At 43.9% G+C, this 17,374-nt stretch overlaps 1 protein-coding gene across 2 annotated transcripts in view; it reads right to left on the bottom strand.

Annotated features, from left to right (window-relative positions):
- The window catches only part of LOC310902209 (cardiac-enriched FHL2-interacting protein), a 113,003-nt gene that overhangs the window by 29,423 nt on the left and 66,206 nt on the right, over nucleotides 1–17,374 (bottom strand). Inside the window, exon 1 of one of the 2 annotated variants that reach the window (XM_083843367.1) lies at nucleotides 719–2,342. The exons of the other annotated variant lie outside the window; for it this stretch is intronic. The gene's annotated coding sequence lies outside the window, so the exon portion shown is untranslated. Of the gene's footprint in view, nucleotides 1–718; nucleotides 2,343–17,374 lie in introns of those variants that run through there. 2 annotated transcript variants of the gene reach the window in all.

Genomic DNA, 17,374 nt, shown 5'->3' with positions numbered 1-17,374 from the left:
CTGCAGGAGGAATCATGGTCTCTAGGGGCTAGGTCCTCCTAAAACCTGGAGCTGAGACACCTAAAGAGAGGTGGCAGGGCTCTGGTGCCCCAGCGAGGGGACTGAGCCCCAGCACTCTCCAGAGCGAGGAAATACAAGTGAAAGATGCACAAGAGGAGAAGAGATATAAAGGGAGAAGGGATACTGGGAAAGTCTTACAAAAACAAGGAAAGGGAAAACTAAGAGCAACAAAACAGCAACAGGCATTGGTTTTCTGGCTTCTAAACTTTGCAGGTCTGATCCTGTTTCTGTTGGCTCCTGGCAAATTCTCTCTGACAGAAAATATGAACATGTTAAGATTATACAGGCTTGGAAGAAGGATGCTAAATGAATTAATTAGGCATTCTCCTCTAGGTTCCTTCATTTCAGCCTCCTCAGCAAGCCACAGTGAGCCTTCACCTGCCCGGGCGCCTCACAAGCTCTGGGAGCACAGGACAAGCATGGTACCGCTGGCTGCCTTTGCTGTGAGCTTTTGCCTTCACACACAAGTGTCAATCCTGACCACTGCAGTGCAATTAGTTTGGAGCTAAGCTAAAAAAAGGAATAGAGAAGGTGGGCAAGACAGATCGCTGCCTCTGGTTAGCAATAACTTCACAAAACCAAAGGGCGTGATATCTCACTTCAGAATCAGGCAGGAAGCAGTGTTTTACCCAGAAAGATGAACAGAAGAGATACGTACCCCGCTGTCCTTTCAGAGAAAACGTGCCGGTGCAGACAGCCTCCTGCCCCCACGCCAGCCAGCGCTGCGTGACCCCTCCGACACAACGAGGTGCTTGACGGGCCCTCCAGGCGGGGCCCGCGCCGCTGACAGGGCTGACAAGCAAAGCCTGCTCTCGCCTAAAAAGACAGGTGCTGTTTTGAAGTTAAATGAGCCTTTAGGCCTGCTTCCTGTCACTGTCGGTTGACAGCCCTGGAGAGGGTACATGTCCTTGGCTCTCGGTCTGCTGAGCACAGGGGCTGGAGGACGGAGGCGAGGGTGGCAGAAGCTTCACGAGCTCTCTGTTTGGATGCTGTGAGGGGGCTGAGTGGTTATGGTTCAGCTCTTCATTCCTCCTAATGAAGAATTGGCTTTAATCGCACCTCATTCTTCTCCAGGAGAAATCCAACACAGGGCTGGGGCTGTACAACCTGCCCCTGCCCAGCCACAGGCAGCGCCAGCCAAACTCTCCTGCTTGTGCCAAGCACCAGGGAGCAAAGAGGTCAGGTAGAGGCTCCCACAGCAGCCGGGAGCCAACGGTCTGACCAGCAAGGCCTGGAAAGGGGGAGAAATCAATAGCCATGAGACGTGGCCATTAGCAGTTCGGCTTCTGGGAAATGTTACTAGATAGGAGATCTTTGATTAATAGTATTAAAGACAGGAATCCTGCCCACCTAGAGCTAGACAACTGCTGCTTGGTGGAAATGCCACAAGGGAAACCATGTATGCAGCCACTACCAAAGAGCCAGATATATTTTGCAGTCACCAAAGGGGGTGGGTGGAGGTGCAGTGATTCAGCTCAACCTTCCTCATAAGAGTCTGTTGTCTATCAGGATGTGCCTCTGCAGGTTAGCCAAAGATAAAGTAGTATCTTTCCACTGGTATTCACTGCATGGCTTGTAGTTCCTAGATCATGAGAAACAGTAAAAATTCACCCTGTCAGTTGTCTTTCTTCTAGGCTGCCAAGTCCAACTTACTTAATTTCTTCTCATGAAAAAAGATATTCTGTACTTCTCCACTTCTGCTCTCTGTACCTTGTCTAATCTCCTCTTACATCCTTATTGAGGTGACAGCAATTATCACAGACATGGATTCAGCATGGATTTATGTGGCGACACAATATGATTCTTGATCATTTTCCCAGTCTTCTGTTTGCCTTTCTGACTGCTGAGCACGAAGCAGACATTTTGGAGGCATGAGTCTAGCCTACCAACACAGAGAGACAGACATCAAAGCTAACACAGCAATACACCAGCAGTGCACTTCAGCAAGCATCTTTGAAACCCCTGCTGCTCTTAGCTCTCTGCCAAGACAGCGTCTCCAGGCTACCTGAGGAGCCTGTGCTGCATCCACAGCAAAGTCAAGGCCTCAGTAACTCCTGACACCATGTGCGGAATGTATATTCCCACCCACTTTAGCTTGTCCATGATCTCCTTAACTATACACATTCCCAGTGCCTGATATTAATCCTGGCAACTAGCACTAATAAATAAAAAACAGTTTCTTTTTCCAATGAATTAGCCATGCGCTGCCAAAGGCACACAGATAGAGAAGGTTGAACTTGTGCCCATTAATTTGCATTCAGTGGGAACAGTACCATGGGTGAAGAATGTGTCCTACAAGTGCTTAAGCACAGATGAGGAAAGTTATTTTTAGGTATCTGCAACCTAGGGTAGCATTGGTGAGTTCAGGGCTTGATGCTACAAACACTACGAAGAGCACCAACCAGTCAGTCTTTGATGACTTAGCTCATAGGTACAAGATGAACTTGATATGGCATTTCTAGATGCACATGTTAGTACTGGAAGTGTGTGCAGAGTGAGGGTATTTGCACTGAACCGAATTCAATCTCACTGAATGCCTTTGTGTTGGATTTTGGGTTATCCAGCTAAGACAGGTATCATCCAAGTCATTTAAGGGCTGAGATGACACCTTACCAAATGAATTCTGTCCGTGTGTGGTGTGCTATGGAGTGTGCATCAGGGACCTCCACCTGGTGCCTGGCACACTTGCTGTGGGACAGGACAACATCCAAGCACGCCAGTGGCAGTGCTGTTCACAGGACATCAGCTCTGCTGAGTGGCTGTGTCCCAGGGGCTGCAGCAGCTCAGGTGGGGATGTTCACAGGTGTCTGCACCATGCGTGCCACTGCAGAGACACGCTACTGACCTCTGGACTTCCATGGGCTCATAGGACCTAAGCTTACACATCACAGCAAGACACCTGGGAAAATGTTTCCCTAGAAGTCCTTGCACATCTGTTATGTTGCTAATCATTTTATTCAAAGTGTGATCTGGTTGCCCTGCACTTGGAAATGCCTTCCATTTGTGGAGTTAATTCACAGTCTTAACAACACCAGAAGGCAGGTTTTTGTGGTCAAATATATTGCCACATTAATAACTTCAGAATATTACATGAAGCACAAAAAAAGAAAAGAAAAGAATAAATTAACAGAAGAAGCCTTCATGGCACGCTAGAGAATTAAAGTGCCATTTTATTACACACACCTTAGAGTTAAAGTTTTAATTTCCGTTTAAAAGATAGCAATATATCATTTTCATCCTCCATGTTCAAAAAATACTTAGGATGATTTGTTCTTTGTTGTAATCTGCAGGACAAACAAAACTGTAGTCAAGTGATATTGACCAAATCCCTGCAATTTCACAGTGATAATTGAATTGTTGCTATTATTTTAATTCATTATTGCTCTAATAGGGAACTTTCCTCCAAGGATCCTGATGTACTTTAAATACAAATAAATGAGTCTTCCCCAATCCCTTGTGGGTTGTTATGTAGTCCTTTTTTACAAAGCGATTACAAGGGTGGACACCGAGACAGAGAGGGGTTACTGGCCTTATTTTTCATAGGAATTGGCTTTGAAACAGTTCCTAGTTAGTGGTTTGGCTCAGGTCAAGGCTCTAACTCTAAGTCAGAGGCAGTTCCAGGAATAATTCCCAGCCCCCTGCTCAGGGCATGCTTCTCTGTCCAGATGTATGGCTGCATACATTCATACAGTACAAGTACAGTAAGCACTGCCATGGGTTTCACTTGCTCTGCTGAGCCGGCGCTGGGGAGCCTTTAAAAGTGGAAAGGCATTCAGAGGCATCTTTTTCTTTTACAAGCTGCAGACATTTGCCTCTTAGCAAAGAAGGTCACCAACCAGGCACAGAGATCTTGGTGGATATCACTGCAGGGCAGTTTCCAAATGGCTCCTCAATCCAGCAGCTCTCCCCACTGCCTTATATTGCAGACCAGCAGAGCTATATTTGGAGACAGATACAGGGGTTATGTTCCCAAGAGCCTCTCATGCAGTAAGTTCAGGGTGTGTTGTCATGATGGACATGCACACATGTGCCCTAGCAGAGTGGAGGTCAGCCATCATTCATGAATGTGTGGAGACCACTTACAGCCCAGTTGCAGCGGATGCTAGTAACATGTGTTCCCCACCCACCCTGCTTTCACCCCAGTAAGCTGCTACATTTTTAATGCCTCCATTAGCTCTTGAAATAATTGACAGCTCCCAGCCTTTCCCTGCACTGAGTTTCAATGTGGAAATGCTGCACCACCCAGCTTTCAATCACAAATCAAATGGCTAAAGGTTTTGAGACAAGATTTCAACACCAGAAGAAGTCTACTGTGTCAATCCCACACCTTTAATGTAATTATTATTTACAAACAACTATAAATGCACCTAACGCAGTACCATTCATCACTGGAAATTGCACTTGCTGAAATCACAGGTAAATGCTTGGGTTTTTATTTTTCAGCGCATTCAAATCTAAGGCAAGGTTGCTGGTCCTAATGCTTCTATTGAGAGTCATAAGATTCAGTGTTTAATGCAGACACAGTATTTTATCCCCCAAACACACAATTTTTTGCATTTCTTTCAGCACAAGAAATGATTCTGTTATTTAAAGAGAGGACAGTGAAGTTGAATGGTTTCTGCACAAGGCAGTCAGACCTCACTCCCCCAAAAACATGTAATCCGTTGATGCTCACAGCTGCAGAAGAAAAACCTGAAGCTGGCTACGTTACAAAAGTTCAAAGTGCCAAGTGAATAGAAATAATAGGAAGCATCTGCTTTTCCTAAAATCTTGTGTTTTAAAGAGACACTGCCAGCCCCAAATGCCCTGAGCCAGCAAAGAAAGATGTGCTCTGTTATGAGATAAAATGATGTTTCTCTACGTGCCATGTGATTTACTCTGGGAGCAGAAAGTCACCCAAGGCTCTTAATTGAAACATCACTGACAATTAGGCTTTTGTTATGAAAAGTTGGCTCAGTTTTAGTGTAAGTGCCCAGCTATGAAGAGATACAAGCTTGTTCCCTCTCAGGTGGTTCAGCTCTGAAGAGCCACCAGGAATAGGAAGAGGTAAAATCATACTTCTGTCACTGAAGGAAGCTGCGCACACAGTTTGAACACCAATTTAAATCAATTTAGAAAACAATTTTGTTAATTCAGATCCATCCCTTGGTATAGTTACTTTGATTTTAGCTTGACAGCACAATTTTGGCTAGGGGACTGACAAAGCAAGAGCAAAGCAGGTCACTCTGAAGCTGCAATTACACATGCTGTGACGATTGCTGCCAAGCCAGTCAGGAGGTTAGTGCCCAGCAGTTTTCTGGCTTAATCTTCCTGCCCCGTCTTCCCACTCTGGATCTTTGGATTTCCCAGCCTGACTCTGTAGAAACAGCACAGAATGAAAGTCCTCCTGGTAAGAGCTTAAACTGAACTGCGTCTTTCTGATGGAACTGGGTTAGGAAGAAACCACATGTTGGCAGACCTAGGAGAACCCTGAGTAAATAAGTAGTAATATGTGGTAACCTGTATGTTGTAGGACCTCAGACCTCAGTCTGAGCTTTAAGTTATACTGCCTAAAACTTTGCATATTGTTTGACTTAGTTCAGTCGTCCACCACTAACCGTTGTATAGCACGCTAAGCCTGCAGTCAGATGTCCTCCTCTGGCAGACTGCGTTACAAGTTTATGACCACTACCAGCCATCAGCTGGACATTGCTGACTAGCCATGGCACGGCTGATTGCTGGAGTTCACAACAAATATGGTGTCAAATGTGTTAGCTTAAATTCCTGTGAAATGAGTGATGTTAAATTCACTCAAGATAAGCCACACTGACCTGAATGGACATATTCTTATCATTCAAAACCTTCCTGGCATGCTTAACCACGAATGCCAGTGGAAGCTAGACTGCTCTGGGTTCAGTTTTAGCTGAGGGGCACATTCACTGCACATGTTGGCTTTGGTGAACCATTTAACTTGAGATCTAGGGAGGCACCAGTAAGTTTCCAGAGGTGGAGACAGATGTTTACTGATAGGGAAAGGAAACTGAGTAAAACAGATATTTATCTGGTAAGCTGTGGCCAGCTGAAAGTGTTAAGAGAGCATAGTAAGATTTTTAATATTAAACAATGGTTGCATTTGCAGTAACAAATGTCTAAACTGCTCATTTCCGTGGTGTGGTACTGGTCTTGTCAGCGCTGGCAAGACATTATAGGGAACTCTGGCTACGTGAGACCTCGGGGTAGTTATCCTGCTGTTGCTGCTATTTTCCGTTCTTGATGGTGCCCTTCCCTGGCTCAGGAGAATCACTGGGACGTGGCGTGGCAAGGAGCTGTGCTTCCAGACTGGGGAAAGAGGCCTCCATCACAGCACACATACCTGTGGTGAACGCTGCATAACCCTGCTCCCGCTTGCAGGGAGATCTAAGCTCAGTCACACTGTCAGGATATGACCCTGGTACTGCTTTCAGTTCATGTGAGTCTTATCTCCACTTTTAGCTGCTAAGCAAGGAGACAGCATCCTTCCTTCCCTTGTCTCCTTCTCTTCCTCTTCTACTCTCCCAGAATTTCTGAAGGGGTACCATGTACTCTTGCTTTTCCCCACATGGGAGCAAGCAAGGTAGTGACCTACAACTGCCCAGCAGGAGTGTTTTGAACAAATACATTTCAGCCCATTGACAGCGTGCTTTGGTAGGTTACTGCTCACAGCTATAATCCAGCACAACAAATGAATGACAAACTCATAGCCATGAAGGAAACTAGCACAAAAGCACTACCAAAGTCATCTCACTGATACAAACATTCAAGGAAAATCTGCTGCAAAGAAGTGTTCTGGCAAAAAAAAAACTCCACAGATTGAGGTCTTTCCCTTGTGAAATCTCAAAAGCTAAAAAAATGGGTCATGAATCCCATCAGACAGGATACCTACCCACTAAAGTCTCTATTCATCCAGCTAGGTAAATAGTAAAAAACAAATAAACAAAACAAACAAACAAACAAAAAAAACTAAATATGGATAGATGGAGGAAGAGATTTTCATTTTCACAATTCTACATACCTGGAGAGAGCCATGGGACAACTGAGTGAAATCACAGCCCTTGGTACCCAATCTATCCCCCAGGTGATTCTCCCAACACCAACAGCAGCTGGGAGAGAGCTTGCTGATGCAGCTCCATTCCTGCACTTATTGAACTGCTTTGGTCCGTGGTAACATAAAAGTTTGATTTAGGCATAGCAATGTATATTTAGCTCACATCTGGCTGGCTGGCAACATAAGGGAAAAAGATTTGTGAGAACATGCCCCTTTGAGAAAAGGTGAGTTAGGGATGATGCACGAGGAAAGGCTGCCTACATCAGGCTCCCAGAGCCAGACCTCCTCAGAAGGCACTTCCAGCTCTCCGGTGCCTGGGCCATGGGGCTGGCGCTCTGCAATCAAGTCACTCATTGCTCTCTTGAACTTAGACCTTGCAGGCAGTGCCAAAACACACTATCAGACTTCACCCTTTAATCTTAATGCTCACACTCCAAAGTCCTATTTCCAAAAACAATGTGAACACTTACAAGTGTAATTCTCAATGAAAATGAATCTCTGAAAGTGGTGCTAAATTTCTTTAGCACTTTCAGAGCTGTATCATGACCTCTGCTTGTACAGTATGCCCAGGAAAACCCTTTTATCCAGTCACTGACAGTCTATCTGCAGAGCACAACTCCTCAAGTTCCTAGAAATCCTCCAGCTCTAAACAACACAAAGCCAAAATGGACCAGATCTCATGTTAGTCATAGACTGGCTCTGAGCAGAAAGTTGGTCAAGAGACTCCAGAGGTTCCTTGCTAACAATGTTCCCAGGATTTCTACAGCTCAGGAAGGAGAAGGTGCTGGCAATGACTCTGCGTCCATCCTTCAGAGCAGGAGAGCCAACTCCTCTCTAACATCCTTCAGCACGAAGATCCCCAAATTATACACAACCTGATTTATTTCAGTCTTTGTAAATCATACTGAGTCCAGAAGCTGAAACACACCAGAAGGTGCTGAAAAGACTCTCCTCTAAGTCTTCCCTATCATGCATTTCTGAGGGAAATGTGAGATGAACCTACTACGTTGTGGTAGAAGAAGACTGAGATAGGCAGTCTTTGGATCTATGCTTGGAGGGGTAGGATGAACTATTCTCATAGGGAAAAAAAAAGAGAGAGAGAGAAAGATGCTGTTGAAGACTAACAGATTATACATTTCTGCCGTAATACCATGCCGTTCAAGAGAGATTGTATGTGTGCTCAGTGGAGCGAGCACATCTTTGTAAATGCTGATACACTGTAAATAAATAAATGAAGTATTAATCATCACTGCCATCAAACTCTAGGAGAAATCTATCTTTGTATTATTTAGATGAGACTTTGTGATTCATTCAACCCTGCCATTTTTAGAAATTATTAGAGTTTTATAGCAGGTCTGAAACTCTTTGCCAATGAGATTGCGATTTTAATGCATATTAATAGGAAAAATGGGGGAGGGGAAAGGAAGTTGGTGCGATTCCCTTATAGAGCAGAATGCTAAATAAGAAGATTCCAGCTGTGCAACAGGAAAGTTAAAATGGTTTGTTTGGATCATTAATATTGCAATGAAAACTAATTAAACCTAGAACTACAAGGAGGAGCTCATTAGAGATTTGAATAGAGGCAGCACTCAGCAGCCTACCATTTTAGCAGTTTCTTTTATCACACCAAGTGGGATAGCAAGAGTTCACTGAGCAGACAGGGGATAGTCTGAGGCACCGAGGGGCTATGGATGCCCAGTCCAGGGGCTGCAACTACAAGAGGAGTCTGACTGCTACAGACCTTCCTTGGAAAACCCTGTGTGACTTTTGTAGCTCTGTAAGCTGAGGCAAGCCCTTCTACTGGGTCTCTGCACTGCTCAGTCTAAAGCCAGTGCACTCTCTGCTTTCTCCTTCAGCTCTGTCCTTGGGATGTTACCAGTTTGTCCTGTCTTCCCTGACACATGAAACTCATGGCTTTTCCTAAAATTTCCTTAGCCAAAGAGCCCCAAAATCTGCTTTACAAAGTATATCTACTTATATATATTATTGTTCCCTCTATGCCCTTGTTGCCAGGACTTTATAGTTTCAGCGTCACCCAAGCAAGTCTGCAAGGTATCAGCTCCAGCCTAGCCTGTATTCCCAGGCAGGTGCTAGCAAGGCATGAACTTCCTTAGGTAGCCAAGGAGTACAAAAATAAGAGGGAAAGAGAAAACACTGGAAACACAAAGCTCATTTTCAAGTATGGTATCACCTTGCAGAGTCAAACCTGTTGCACACCCCAGTCAGTGCCTGCAGCCACAGGGAGCAGCGACTTCTGAGCAGGCCCCGAGGAGGTGACAGACACCTGCTGTCTGTTTAGCAGTGTGTAATGAAACAAGCTGAAATGCATTTCAGAAAGGCTGCCAGGCAGAACTCAGAGCTGTGAGGTATAAGCAGAAAATAGCCCCAGAGGCTGGAGGAGTGGCACCTCTGTGAAGACTTCTACCCCTGGCCACCCAGAGGTGGATGGTAGCATCACCAAAGTGATGAGTATCCTAAAATGATTTTAGCATTTTCTGTGGCCAACAACTGCATTTGCAGAGGTGATTCTGTCCTTAGCCAGCCCTGCAAACCTTTGCTTTCATGAGCCCATGGAGATATTTGCTGTCTATAGACAGGCTCAGGTTACATCAAGCCCACAGAGAGCATAAGAGCCCAAATGAAGCAAGAATGCACTTCAGATTGCCCTTGAACACAGCAGTCATGACCTAAATTTAGATGCGTGCATGCACAATGACCCAGAAACATACAACAATCACTCCTAGAGACCTGAGGAAATGTTATCTGTACTGTTTGCACTTCTTCCCTCAGTGAGAAATAGGTGAGTTTGTGATGACTGCACTTCTGCCTCAGTGGATTGTAATCCTGAGAACCTACATTCCACTTTCTATTTTCCCCTCTCTGATGCTACCCCTCCACCAAAGTCCTCAACAACATAGCTTTGGGATGACTAATAAAAATTGGGATGACTGACTGCCCAGGCTTGAGTGACTGCAGTAACCTCACATTCCCTTTTCTGGTGCAGCCTGCATAGTACAAATTCACAGAGTTCAAAGTCAGCCCTTGAATACTTCACATAGTGGTTCTGCTTCTTCCTCCCCAGACATCAACACCTTAAAAAAACCCCATATTGCCCCCGAACTGGCGTGTCTGATACACTCTTGAATGAAGAGGACAGTGACAAATAAGGGGGAAGGAAAACAAGAAAGTTATTATGGCCACAAGCTTGATTTCCACAGAGAAAAGAAAACCAGAGAACGCATTACTTGACATAAGCTGTCATCAGTGGTCCCCTCTTATTTGTTGTACATCACATAAGGGCTTTTAGAGACTTCTTCAAATAAATCTGTTTCACAGGGTGCTCTATATTAAGGGGAAGAGGGGCACTGGGAGACTGTGGGCTAACTACTGATGGACAATACAGAGGAATGGTATTTGCCTGAATTTGTGGTGCTTTGAGGATTTAGTGGGAAAGGCAGTCTTGTTCAGATCCCTCCCATAAGATTAATTAGTGTTGTGATGCAGGCAGAAGTTAGCAATGTACTCAAAGTTGAATGCTTTGGCTGTCACTTGAACATGCATAGTGATGATTTTACTAGCAAAGTGTCTGTGCACTGAGATGCTGTTTCTACTTATTGCCCACCATTAACACTGTCTCCGTGGGAAAGATCTAAGACCTAATAAGTCAGAAAGACAACACTGGTTAGATTTTCTAACCTCACTGAAGTATTTAAACCCTAATGTAGGTGCATAAATTCCCACTGAAGAAGCTAAAACAGATCTTCACTTACTTAAAACTATATATAAGTGCTTAAAGAAAACTGGGAAGCAACTAGAAACATACATATATCTCATTTGGGGCATTCAAATTTGGACTTTGGTGCCCTTCTTCCTCATTTGTCCATTAACAGCTCTCCACTCACTCTGCTTGTTATGCCAGCGTGAGACAGGCACAGCCCCACCATGCAAAGAAACAGATTTTTGGGGAGCCTCTGAAATTTTTCAGCCTTCCACAATACCAAGCAGAGAAGCAAAATGACTACTTTCACAGGCAGACAATGTACTTGAAGAGAATCTGCATGGAAATGAATGATAAATGGTTGTTTGATTTAAACTTAGTGTTTATGAAGATTGCCTAGTGACTTCTAGTGCTTTTCAGTGTTTGTTAAATGGAGAAGGAGAAAAATCACATAATTCTAATCCCAAAGCAGGGCAACTGGATTGTTTATATCTGTTATATTCTATTAAAGATGCTGTATCTACTTTATCTATCTACTTTGTCTCAAGAGAAGTCCCATTTTATTTATGCTTAGTGTTAGGGCAAATATTAGCACCAAAATGGTATGCAGCAAAGTCTAATGTCATGTCACCAGCATTGCTCAAATTACAGACAAAATAAGTGACAGTTACTTTGAGGCAGAACTGGGTTTTTTGTTCAAGTAGCTCTCCTTTATGAGCATTCAAAATTTGCCTCCAGCAACAGGATTTCAAGAGTAAAGTGCAACATGGTCGTACATTTGAGGAAAAATATAAGAATGCTGGCTGGCTTGTGGGACCCAGTTTGCTATTCAGTAGTCATTGCTGCTCTTGACTAGTGATGCAACATCAGATGATTCCCTTATCATTTGGTACATAACCAGAGCTGGTCGGGATTTCTTAAGTCTTTTTATCATTAAAAAAATAATAATAATCCAAGTTGAACATCACTACTCAGAAACTTGCAACGTTTTCTTGTGGAAGCACTATATCACACGTTATGCACCCTTTTTGATGGCTGAATTCACTAGCCAAAAAACATCCTGGGATTCATCAAATCTTTGCTGTGCCAGTACAATGCATCATTCTGTGCTCTGGTTACAGCACATCATGAGAATGCAATTCAGCTGGTGAACCAGCCAAGAGAGGATAAGAGGGATATGAATTACCTGAATTACAACTCATATTGGGCACAGCATCTTCATTGTCAAAGAGGAACCACTGATTCTTCATTTCTGATAGAAGCTCAACCTTGCCATGTTTTATACAAATGCTTATTCTGTTGGAAACCCTGTTTGACACCTAGGAACAGAAGAGACCAAAAATGTTTCATCCAGGTGAACACCACATTCCTTACTTGGTCATTTAGAAGAACCAAGCTGCAGACATTTGGCCATAGAGAAATTGACTTCTTCTGAGGCCAAAAGCAGCAATGACCCTTAGGCCTCCATACATTGCCTAGCCACTAACGCTGCGTATTGACTTTTGGAAGAGCATCATGTACCCGATTGCTACGTACCTGTAGCAGCAGGTAGTAGCTATAAGCAGTGTGTTATGATACTTTATTAATTCCTGAAGATGCATAATACTTAATGCATTTGTCACATTTGTATTTAAGTCTGTCCCAAAATTTCCTAGATCATTGGTTTTAGTCTGACAAGTGGTGATGTCAGCCACGGCCACTTACACAAATTCTTATCGTAATGAATTTCTGGATTTGAGATGAGCTAGGAAGGCAAATTATACACAGTTTCCTTCCTGTTCTGCTGGAGATACGTAAGGACAGCTGTGCTTTCTGAGAGGTACCTTGGTACTAGGGAGGACTGCAGTCAGCACAATTTTTATGACAGAGATCAACAATATCTCACTGAAAGACATATTTGCTCCCCAAATCCTCTGCCTTCAGAGCTAGATGCCATACCTTTGACACCATTACTCTTGAAATACTAATAAACCACTTAATCAGCACGCAGCAAAATGCTGCTTCCCCCACATTCACCAACCAGCACAGCAAGTGACCTTTTCGCTACCCGCAGAGGCCAGCAGATGCAGATTCCCTCAGACCAGCGTGGGGAGAAGCCAGAGAAGAAATCCTCATTCCCTGCCCTTCCTCTGCAAACAATGAGCCCGTTGATTCTAATGCCTCCCTAGGCTGCAGCTGTTGCAGGGAAAGAAATGGTCTCTCCGGCTGCATTAGCAAAAATGGTTAGATTAAGTTTGGGTTTATCACAACTGAACCAACATTGGTATTTTGGCCTGATTTTAAAATGTAACAAAAGGCAATTTTCTGTCTTTATAGTTTCAAGATTCACTGTGAAAACAGTTCAATCAGCATAAAAGTACCTGACATACATAAAAGCTCTTTCTTTTGCTCCGGAGGTGTAAGCCACGTGTTTATAAGCACATGTATACCGTTTCAATAGGGCAAATGCAGACTTTCCAGGGTAAAAAGAGGCTATGAGGGCTAAAGTCAACCCAGCAGTCTCTGTTTCTTGCTCCCCCACAGTGCCACTTCCAATTACCACATGCCTATCTTTTCCTTGGCTCCTTAATGTGCTGGCCGTCAGCACAAAAGGGCCTGCTGCACAATCTAACACAGCTCTCATTGCATTTGATGAGACTGTGACCACCAGTTGTACAAAATCTCTCCTGCTTCCCAGCTCTCCCATCACCTCCAACACTGCATGCTGTCCTGTGCAGGACTCAGAGGACCTATTTAACTTTCCTGACACCAGCATCGTTAAAACAAGAACTCACACATGAAGACAAGAGCAAAGCACCAAATCACCTCCACTACAGCAATTGAAAGCAAGAACAAATCTGTCAGCTCTGCCACCTTCTCCTCCCATCTACCTCCCTTGATTCTTTCCTTCAAAGCCTAATTGATCCATTAAAAATAAGTATTATTACAGGTGTGCAGTTTACTTTGGTCATCCTCTTATTGTTCACCCTAAAGAAAAAGGATGCTCAGTACCTCTAGAAATTGTTAATAGCCAGAAAACCTTAAGAAGCTGTCAAACATGTCAAGAAAAGGCAAAGTTAAACACCGGGAACTCTGACTGCACTGGCTATCCTATCTTGCCCCTTTTTTTATTGTTTTAAATAAGGTGTATATATAAATACATATATAGAAATGTGTTTTAGAAAAACAATAGAGGCACTCGGTTTTGGCAATGGTACCATTATCTTCATATCATTTGACTTCCTCATTTCTTTCCTGGGTACCCTGAGGTTTACCATTAACACAGCTATTTACATTTACATTCTTATAAACACTGGCTAAAGATTGTGCTTTGCTTCCTGAGTTAACAGTAAAATGAACAGGATGATTTTCAGAAGAACAGAGCACCTCCGGAGAGCAGCAGATGCTGGTGCTCTGTATCCTGACAGCAGCAGCAGTTCAAGGTGAGCCCGACATAGCCTGAGCATGGCTGGGATCTGCCTCCCAGTCCTAGACCCCCATGAGGTGCAAAACTCTCAAGAATTTGAAAACAAAAACAAAAACCACACACACAAGTTTTCCTCTGAATTAGAATCACATAGTGTTTGAAGCGGGCTAATGCAAAACCTTTTGCCTTTGTAGTTCCTTCAAAATTTATGATTGTTTAGCTTCCTCTGAAGTCTAACTCCAGTGCCAGGTTTCCAGGCTCTCTATTGTTTAGCCTTTTTCCAATAACCACAATGCCCTTGCAAGCATTTTACTCACAGTGTCCTCACTGTCCACAAAGTCCAACACACCTGTATTTCTCTGCTTACACAGAGTACAGGTGGATGGGAGATGCAAGAATATTGGTGGGAATTGGGCATGCTTTTACCCTTTCATTCTCCTGCTTTGAATTTTCCTGGCCCTTCTATTTTGCTCTGTGCATGCCACCTGCAAAGAGTAAACAGCCATTTTCAGAGGCTGCTTAGCAGCTTTCTAACACTTCAAAGGTATTTTAAGACACAGCTGGGTGTATCAGAGTGTGCAACAATGACAAAGCTGGGCTGCCTTGGATGTTTTGCTCATGTCGTATGAAAACCTACGCAGGAAAAATTCCAGCAATGCTGCCGCACTAAAGGAACTTTATCAACACAGCACTCGCCAGCAACTGAGACACACTTGATAAGCAGAGGAGCAGACACTATCATCCAGTGAGTACTGCAGCCTTAGTTTAAGGTCACCCAAGCCTAAACTCATTGCACAGAGAGCAGAGAGCCAAGCTCGCCCCCAAGGACATCTTTAATGAGTAGGGGCAGCACAGCTTTGTGGCACTATTGCTTCACCCACAGCTTCCCAGCTCCTGTAGCATCATTCCCAAATTCCACAGCATCCCCACTGTGATTCACAGTGCTTCAGAGAACAAGCAGTACGTGGAGGAACCTCCTCCTCCAGCAGCTCACTCAGACAGACCTCAGCAATGAGACACATGCAACGTAGAGAGGTTTTCCAATGGGCTGCTGCATGTATGGAAATCCACGGGATCTGAGAAGAGGGTCCTGGCTCTCCCTGAGCAGACTCACAGCTCCAGTGCGGAGCTGACCTGTGCAGAGGAGCTGTTAGCTGAAGCCTGATGAAAAAAACTAGCAGACACCTCCCTCACCAGCCTAACCTTTCTGGTAGAGTTGGATCAAGTGGTGAAAGCCATTGCCTGTGACAGATGGGGCCAGGGCTCAGCAATGCCGAAGTGCTGCTCTCTGCTGCATGCCCACCCGCAGGAGCTGCCCGAGCTTGCTGGTCCTCATCTGCCAAAGCACCTGCTTATGCATACAAGCAGCTTTGCTGGGATTATACAAGTTTGTTCTGTGTTCAGCACGGGGGTTAGACAATAAATAAGGCCCGCTACTCCCACAGAAGGATGGGAATAAAGAGGTATGCTGAACAACTGCCTTCTTCACTCTGCCTCATTCACTGTCTGTTTGAGATGGGGAGAGGATCTGTTCTTGAAGCCAGGTGGGAACAGGACAGGGAAAAGGGGACAGGAAAGACCGCGCACCATAGCACTGTGTTACTAAAGACAGCCATGGAAATATGCAGCAGCTTGGATTAACAGAGTTTATTTCTGACATTTCCCATGGTAGCACAAAATACCATTTCCAAAAAGCTTGTTTTAGGGCACTAGAGTTCTTCTACTGTTATTTTTGGTAGTGTTTTCTAGGTGTTTTGTTGTTGTTGTTGTTGGTTTGTTATTTTTGTTTTTGTTTTAATAAAGAAAGAAAAATTCAGATTAGGTTCTTTCCATACTCTAATAAATACTTTCTACTCAATGCAAGAAATCCATCCATGCAGTAGAGGACATACAGTCAAAAAGCAACAGGTTATCCATGTGGGAGTATACACATTTTTAAGACAACCAAGCCAAAAATATTTCAGGATATCTCCAAAAAGCAGTGTAGGTGACAGGCAGGATCCGTAGATTCTCTATGTCATGTTTTCCTATAGCAACAAGGCTGACATGATCAGTGTTGCCTGTGTGTGTTCTTCAGTCTTCCCAAAGGTACCAGAACTTACTGAACAATTTCAACTAAATTTGAGAGAGGGTTGAGGTATTTACCAGTTGGTGAAGTTTTTGTAGTTTTAAAAGAAACTTCCCACCTCCTGGCCCTCTGAAAGATATTGGTGTGGAAAAATATTTTTTTCCCCTTTCAGGGGAAAAAGCAAGTCAGGTCAGATGGTCTCAAGTTGCTAATAAAATGTGAGCTGCTTCTATTGAAAATAAAACAAGATCAAGCTACAAAAACAAACAGAGCTGCTGTCTCCAGTGACAACTGTTTGCAGCCTTGCTTTTGGAGGGACACAGGACTTATGCTGTCTCCTCAGTTCCTTTAACCTGGTAAACTTATGCTCCGTGTGTTCCCACACGTCCCTCCCAGTGACTCATGGACTGCTCTGTCGAAGGCAGGATCTTGACCTCTTTCCTATTTCCTTAGCTAAGTGAAACACTTCCCAGTCATCTCAAGCAGCAACACATCCTCCTCATTCTACGCTGGCAGCTAACTGACGGGCTAGCTGGTGGCATTATGAGAAGCCTGAAATACTCTTTCTTATTAATCTTCTAACCTAAATAAACTACTTCATACTGGACAATTTGTCTCCAATGTTTATAACCATGTTATACAATGGGCTCCAGATCAGATTAGGGTTGTCTAAAGACAAATAGAATACAAGTCTCTGCCCTCTGAGCTGTGGGCTACAAATGCGCATGATGTTGTTGATTGCACGAGAGTTATGTTTAAGAATCACCAAAGGTAATCCTAAGAACAAATCTGTGGGCCTAAATGCACTACCTGGAGCTTAACACCTTTCCTGGAATATTTTTAGCTGTTCAAAACCAAAAAGGAATTGAAATTCTTTGGTGTAAAGCATCATTCCAGAAAAAGGGTCATCAGGTGTTCCAGGATCCAAAACTTTACCTATGGCATAGCAGCAGGAGTCCGAAACCCCATCTAGAATGAACTGGTCTGTTTTCACACAACACATATGCACCTTTAAAGCAAAAACATTAGCCACATAGTTTGCTATGTTGATTTTTCAAC

Source organism: Anser anser (genome assembly GCF_964211835.1).
Source record: "Anser anser genome assembly, chromosome: 7".
In the NCBI taxonomy this organism is placed as follows: Eukaryota; Metazoa; Chordata; class Aves; order Anseriformes; family Anatidae; genus Anser; species Anser anser.
The sequence above is the reverse complement of the archived record's forward strand: the minus strand, read 5'-3'. Positions and strand labels throughout refer to the sequence as shown.